At 38.6% G+C, this 7220-nt stretch overlaps 1 long non-coding RNA gene across 1 annotated transcript; it reads left to right on the top strand.

Moving 5' to 3' along the window:
• Positions 1-2943: 2943 nt before the first annotated feature.
• On the top strand, positions 2944-3595 carry LOC119418294. Its single transcript, XR_005187181.1, has 2 exons — positions 2944-3145; positions 3458-3595. It is a non-coding gene; the product is annotated as an uncharacterized LOC119418294 (long non-coding RNA).
• The last annotated feature ends 3625 nt before the right edge of the window (positions 3596-7220 follow it).

The following is a 7220-nucleotide window of genomic DNA, read 5'->3' as shown; positions in this document are numbered from 1 at the left end:
CATCGTGAAGTGTAGAGGTCTGAGGTGGTGGGAAGTCCTCTCCCCACATCTTCTGTGCAGCCTTAACCACCCTCTGCTGAGCCATCCTCTCAGCAGCAGTGCAGCTGCCGTTCCACACGGTGATGCAGTTGCAGAGAACGCTCTCCACCACACAGCAATAGAAGATCCTCAGGACAGAGCTCCCAAGTCCATCTCTCTGCAGCGTCCTGAGGGAGTGGAGATGCTGGTGGGCTTTCTTGACCAGACAGGAAGTGTTGGTACTCCAGGTGAGGTCACTGGATATATGCACCCCCAGGTACCTACAGCAGGAGACCACCTCCACAGCAGCTCCTCTAATGTGTAGGGGATGAAGAAGATCCTTGTCACTTCTGAAATCCACCACCATCTCCTTGGTCTTCTTCAAATTGATGCAGAAATTATTGTCTCTGAACCACTGCACCAAGTGTTCCACCTCTTCTCTGTATTTGGACTCATCATTGTTCGTGATGCACCCCACTACTGCTATGTTGTCCACAAACTTCACTATATGGCAGGTGGGGTAGGTGTGTTTGTTCTGTCTGAAGTCCACGACCATCTCCTTTGTCTTCTTCACATTGATGTGAAGGTTATTCTTGGTTATTCTCCCTGCACCAGCTCTCGGGGTGTTCCACCTCCTGCCTGTAGCTAGACTCATGGTTGTTTGTGAGGTATCCAACCACCACTTTATCGTCTGAAAACTTTACAGTATGACAGCTTGCATGGGTAGGTTCACAGTCATATGTGAGCAGAGTGAACAGGAGGGGGCTCAACGCACAGCCCTGGGGGGAGCCAGTACTGAGGGTTATGGTGGAAGAGGAGAAGTTGTGGATCCTCAAAGATTGCATTCTGTTGGTTAAGAAGTCCAGGACCCAGTTGCATAGAGAGGGGCTTAGTCCTAGTGTGAGTAGTTTGTCCTCCAGGGTCTGGGAAATCATGGTGTTGAAGGCAAATGTGAAGTCCACAAAGAGCATGCGGATGTAGGAGTCTTTCTGCTCTAGGTGGGTGAGTGCAGTGTGGGCAACAGAGGAGATTGTGTCCTCTGTTAATTTATTCTTGTGGTATGCATACTGATGATGAGGGTCCTCGCTGATGTTGATGTTAGCTTTGATGTGGGTCATGACCAGTTTTTCAGTTTTTTAGCGACTATCAGGGTGAGGGCTACCAATCAATAGTCTTTCAGGCCAGTCACTGTAGGGCTCTTTGGAACTGGGATGATGGTGGCAGTCTTTAGGCAGGTGGGACCTGTTGCCAAGGTGAGGGAGGAGTTATATATGTCAGCCAAAACCTCGCAGAGCTGATCGGCACAGTCTTTCAGCACCTTCCTCGGGATGTTGTCTGGGCCAGCTGCCTTTGTGATGAGTAACCCTCTTGAAGGTATTCCTTACTTCTTCTAAGGTCATGCTGAGGAACTCTTCTTCCAGTGATGAGCAGGTGAGTCTGGTGCTTGGTGATCTATTCGGGTCCTCAAAGCGTGCATATAACCTGTTGAGAGCATCAGGCGGTGATGGATCCCTAGGACATTGTGTACCTCTGCCTTTATAATCTGTTATGCACTTAATGCCCTTCCACATGCTCTGTGGATCTTGTGAGAAGTGTCCATGGATCTTCTGTGCATATGCTGCTTTGGCCCTTTTAATACTAGCATCCAGCTCTAACCTTGTTCTCCTCTGGTCCTGTGAGCTGCCAGACCTGAAGACAGTGTCCCTGACTTCCAGCAGGGTGCAAACCTCTGCATTCAGCCAGGGCTTTTGGTTCGGATAGCTCTTCACATTCCTGAAGGTGGTGATATCATCAGTACACTTACTGATGTAACACAGGACTGAGGATATGTATTCTTCCAGGTCTAGCACCCCCTCCTTTACAGCAGCCTCCCTGAAAATCTGCCAGTCTGTGCATGCAAATCAATTTTTCAGTATAGAGTCACTGTTCCTTCATTGTTCCTCACCCATCCCTTTAATTTCCTTTGTGTTAGTCTGGAGCGTCTTGGGGGGTGGGTGGGGTTAAGCAGGTGCCAGAAAGATTGATATGTGATCAGAGAGTCCAAGTTGGGGGCATGGTATGGCTTTATATGCGTCTTTCATATTGGTGTAAACATGGTCTATTGTGTTGTTTCCTTGTATTAGTATGTTCACATGCTGATAAACACTTGGCAGTGTCTCCCTCAGATTTATGTGGTTAAAGCCACCACATAAAAAGCCTCTGGGTGTTTGTTTTGAAGTGAGCTGATGTTATTATTTAGCTTCTTCAGAGTGTCTTTAACATTAGCGTCTGGAGCTATGTAAACAGCTATTATAAACACCGCTGTAAAGTTGCGGCGTAAATAATGTGGTCGACATTTCACAGTTAGTTGCTCTGAAGCCTCGGAGCATGTACTGTTTATCAGCGTACAGCTTGTGGACCAACCTTTATTTATGTAAACACACACTCCCCCTCCACATGTCTTCCCTGTTTGTTCGCTGCAGCGGTCCACTCGAAGAAAAAGTCTGTTGTCTAGCTTGAAGGCTGTGTCCGACATGTCGCTGTTAAGTCATGTCTCTGTGAGACCGCACATTTCCTCACGGCACCTACTCTCAGTCGAAGCAGATCCATGTTGTTATTCAAGAAGCGGACGTTGGACAGAAACAGAGAGCGTATCTGGAGTCTGGCAGTCTTAGCGTTAGCTTTCAGCCTCACTAACACACCGGCCCAGCATCTTCTCTTCTTCCCCCGGGAACAGCGCTTCCTCTTTCTTTATTTAAACACTCTAAATGTAAAGAGAATTCTTCATTACTTTATTTTAAAAAGGAGCATTTGTAAACTCATTGCTTTGCATTAAAAAAATGCAAAAGTGTAATTTATAAATGTATTTGACATTTTCTAATTTTTAAAATTTATTTAATTTTATTTTATCTCTCACTTAAACTGTTTGTTTTGGCACCACAGTACCGGCACCTCCAGGTCGTTTCCGTCGACAGTGTTGGACTAGTTGGTTCAATCGAGACAGTCCCAGTGGAACAGGTGACTATGAGGATTTGAAGTCTCTGAGAGAAGCTTACCCAGGACAAATTTGTGAGAAACCTATCGACATTCAGGCTGTTACTGCTGATAAAGAAATTCCAGCTGGAAAGACACATCAGAAATTCTATGCGTAAGTTGTTCATAAACATAATTATTCATAAAAAGGAGTGGCTAAGCTTACCATGTTTCACTCCGAGTTGTTTTAGTACATTAAGCTACTCCTTAAAAAGTCCCTGGAAAACATTTTTAAGATGAAATTTTTGTTTAGAGTAACTTCACAATGATGGCAGAATTGCAGACTTAAAAATAAAAAAGAAATGTGCATACTCTGTCTGCAATGTTGACCAAGTAAAATGTTTAATGCTGTAAACACAAAAAAAGGAACGGCAACAAAAATTAAATCAGTTTAAACAATATTTTATTACTGTCTGTTATCTTTCAGCTACGACAAAAAAAGAGGCTTCATTTGCCGCAATAAGGACCAGAAACATGGATCCTGCTTTGACTACAAGGTTCGCTTTAGATGCCCATGTGGACTTCGTGGCTAAGTTCACTTCTGCCAATGATGGAAAAAAAAAAACGTGGCTTTAGATTTCTTTGATTCTTCTTTGATTCATTTTCATTTGTGTCAAATAAAGTACTGACCTAATGAAATTCCTTTGTTAATAATAATATAATTATTAATATGTGATATAATATAATGTATAATATTATGTATTATGTTATACATTATAGATCATGTTTTTTATAGGGAGAAAAATCAACATCAAATAAAGTTATTCATGGAGCAAACCTTTTTGGTTGTTTTCTTTCCCCTCTTATCATTTATACAGTAAGCTTTTAATTTAGTCATTAAATCAGAGAAGTTCACACATTTTTTTCTATAGTTGTATCAAATATTTTTTTTTTGGAATTTAAAGTATAAAAATTCAATTCAGTTTATTTATATAGCGCCAAGTCAGAACAAAAGTCATCTCAGGGCACTGAACAGAAACGTTCTAATATAAAATAATAAATTAACTATTTATCTGAGGAGCAGACTACTTTGAATTTCACTCCATCACAGAACTCTCATCTTGATCAAGCATGAAGGTGACATTGGAAAAGAAAAACTGACTCACGAGGAAGAAACCTTTAGCAGAACCAGGTTCAGGACAAGCGACCATCTGCTTCAACCGGCTGGGTTTGAGGGGAACAGGAAGAAGGAACAGATACACAATGGCAGGTCAAGAATCACATGTTAACATAGAAATAGTATCAAATTAAAACTATTAAATTTTAATAATTCATTTTAGGAAATGAGGTCAGTTTGCCCTCTAGTAAGAAGAACACCACTGATACTCATCATACATCAGGTACATTCTTAAGTCCGCTAGAAAGCTTAAGGTGAAGAGCACCTTTCAAGAAACAATGACCCCTGGCACACATCCAAATCAACATGTGAATAGTTTCACCTGGGGAAAAAAAAAAAAAAGTTTTGGACTGGCCAAGGCACAGCTCTGACATAAATTTGAAAAGACTTCTTCAGACTGAAGAAATTTTCAGTCTGAAGAAGTCTTTTGCATAAAAGACGTGACATTTCAACAAAGAAGAATCCATCCAGATGACCTTGTTAGAGATTGATGGGTCAAATCATGACTGGTAGATTAATGCGAACACTGAATGCTGTGATGAAATCAAACATTGCTTCAACATAATATTAGTTTAAGTTTGTGCATTTGTAGGTAATCATCAGTTTTAATTTTTTCCCCTTAACAATTTTGTTTGTATTTAATTGAGTTGCACAGGTTAGAGGTAGCAATAAAGGTTGGAAACATTTTAATACCATTTAAGGTGGTAAATACTTTATCATGACAAAAATCTGGCATTTTACAAGAATGTATAGACTTATACTTTCTTTGTAAAGAATAAACCATGGATGTCACAGGGTTATTTTTTAGACAAATACATCTGTGCACATCTGGAATTAGTCAGTGTCAAACAATGGATTTCTGAATTTTGAGTCAGATATAAATGGATCAGAACACAAACTTGCTTTGGTTGCTTTAATATACTGCGGTCTGCTGTTTAAAACATATATTTGTATTTATCTTTTAGAAATGTATTTTATTTCCTAGTTTCCAAATTTATTTGTTACACAGTGCTGTGTAAAAATTGAGGTAAACAAATAATCGGTGTTTACAGTTCAACAAATTTGTCAATGTCCTGCATCGTTTAATATATACAGGAGTTGATGTGAGTAAATTACGTTTTATTTAATAAAATGTTTTGAAAAATATCAAAATGTTTCCAATTTTTATTGAATCCATTTATTTTATTTTATAATTTGTATCTTGTTGGTTTGTAGATGATAAACCAAATTTCAAAAGTCACCACTTGTTTATTTGTGGACAAAACTTTTGAGGTTTAAAACTGGAACTGCTGTGTTGTGTAACTGGTCTTTTTGCATTTGATCTGTGAAAATGAAACAAAACAAGTTTAAGATTTCCAAAGAAGACGTCAGGAGTGAACATTTTGTGTTAACTGTTGAGTTTCTCCCAGAGGGTGAGACTCACTGCTATAAAAAAGACAGATGTAAACAGAACCAACTTACTGGACTGAGAAGTTCTCTTGCTGAATCTCCTCTGGTCATAACAGGTAAAATATTTGTTTTGATTTTTCTTTAAAAGTGGAGAAACAATTATTAGACCCAAGACCTGAATTGCTGTTACTTAAGAAAATTAATAAATAATTGTTTTCTTGTTTACAGCTGTTTAGAACTGACATCTGGTTTCTGCAAATATGGTCCAGCAAGTAGGAGTTTAGTTGTGCTGTTAAAGTTATAAATTAAAACAGCAAAAATAATGTTAAATGAAAATACACTTTATTACCTTTATTATACTTTTTTTTCTGTTTCAGTTGAGTCTTGTGTTTGCTGCAGTTGTGCTGCTTGGTATGTTGAACACAGTGACAGCAGTAACACATTTTAATTTAGACAATAATTACACAAACTACAACCACTAACTAACATTATTCTGATTATTTTCCACAGGTTACATGGAACCAAGTCATCAAAGTAAGAATTTTCAAAAGGCATCATCTGGTGTTTTAGGTTCCTTTTGTCAAAATGTTCTTACTGTTAAGATAATAGTAAAGAAAAAAACGTAAGTACTTTAAATTAAAAAGGACAGATTGTAAACTCATTGCTTTGCATTAAAAAAAGTAATGTGAAAGTGTTATTTCACTCTATTTTCATATTTCTCTTTTCCTGTTTTTTTGTTTGTTTTTGTTTTGAGCTCTCACTTAAACTGTGTTTTGGCACCACGGTACCAGGTCCTCTCCGTGAATTCTGTTGGACTAGTTGGTTCAATCGAGACAAACCCAGTGGAACAGGTGACTATGAGGATTTGAAGTCTCTGAGAGAAGCTTACCCAGGACAAATTTGTAAGAGACCTGCAAACATTCAGGCAGTTACCGCTGATAAAGAGATTCCAGCTGAAAAGACAAATCAGGAATTCTATGCGTAAGTTGTCTTTACATATAATTATTCATAAAATGGATTTAGTAAGCTTACCATTTTTCACTCTGAGTTGTTTTAGTCCATTATGCTTCTTTTTAAACAGTCATTGGAAAACATTTTTTTAAATGAAATTTTAGTTTAGAGCAACTTCATAATGATCACAGAACTGCAGACTTAAAAAATAAATATCTGTGCATATTCTGTCTGCAATGTTGACCAAGTTAAATATGTAATGTTAGAAAAGGTAAAGACAAATAAATAAACTGCAACAAAAATTCAATCAGTGTGTTGTTTAAGGTAGACGCTTTATACAAATCTGTAATGATTATTGTCTGTTATCTTTCAGCTACAGCACCAGAACAGGTTTCATTTGCCGCAATAAGGACCAGAAACATGGACGCTGCTTTGACTACAAAGTTCGCTTTAGATGTCCGTGTGACTAAGTTCACTGCTGCCGATGAAGGAACAAGAAAGAAACAAAAGATGTTGCTTTAGGTTTCGATTTTTATTTGATTTTTCATTTGTCCCCCCCAAAAAAAGTACGGACCTAGTAAAGTTCCTTTGTACCAGGAACTGTCCCGTCTTTGATACTGGTGCTGCTTCTTTTGGGTCATTGATCAAAATAAACATCATATCTCAGTTACATTTGCAAACCTCAGCATTTCCACATACTAGTCAAGTTTGGCCTAAGACCTTCAGCTGCATA

This window comes from Nematolebias whitei, chromosome 12 (assembly GCF_014905685.2).
Source record: "Nematolebias whitei isolate Nwh7 chromosome 12, NemWhi1, whole genome shotgun sequence".
NCBI classification, from domain to species: Eukaryota; Metazoa; Chordata; class Actinopteri; order Cyprinodontiformes; family Rivulidae; genus Nematolebias; species Nematolebias whitei.
The sequence above is the reverse complement of the archived record's forward strand: the minus strand, read 5'-3'. Positions and strand labels throughout refer to the sequence as shown.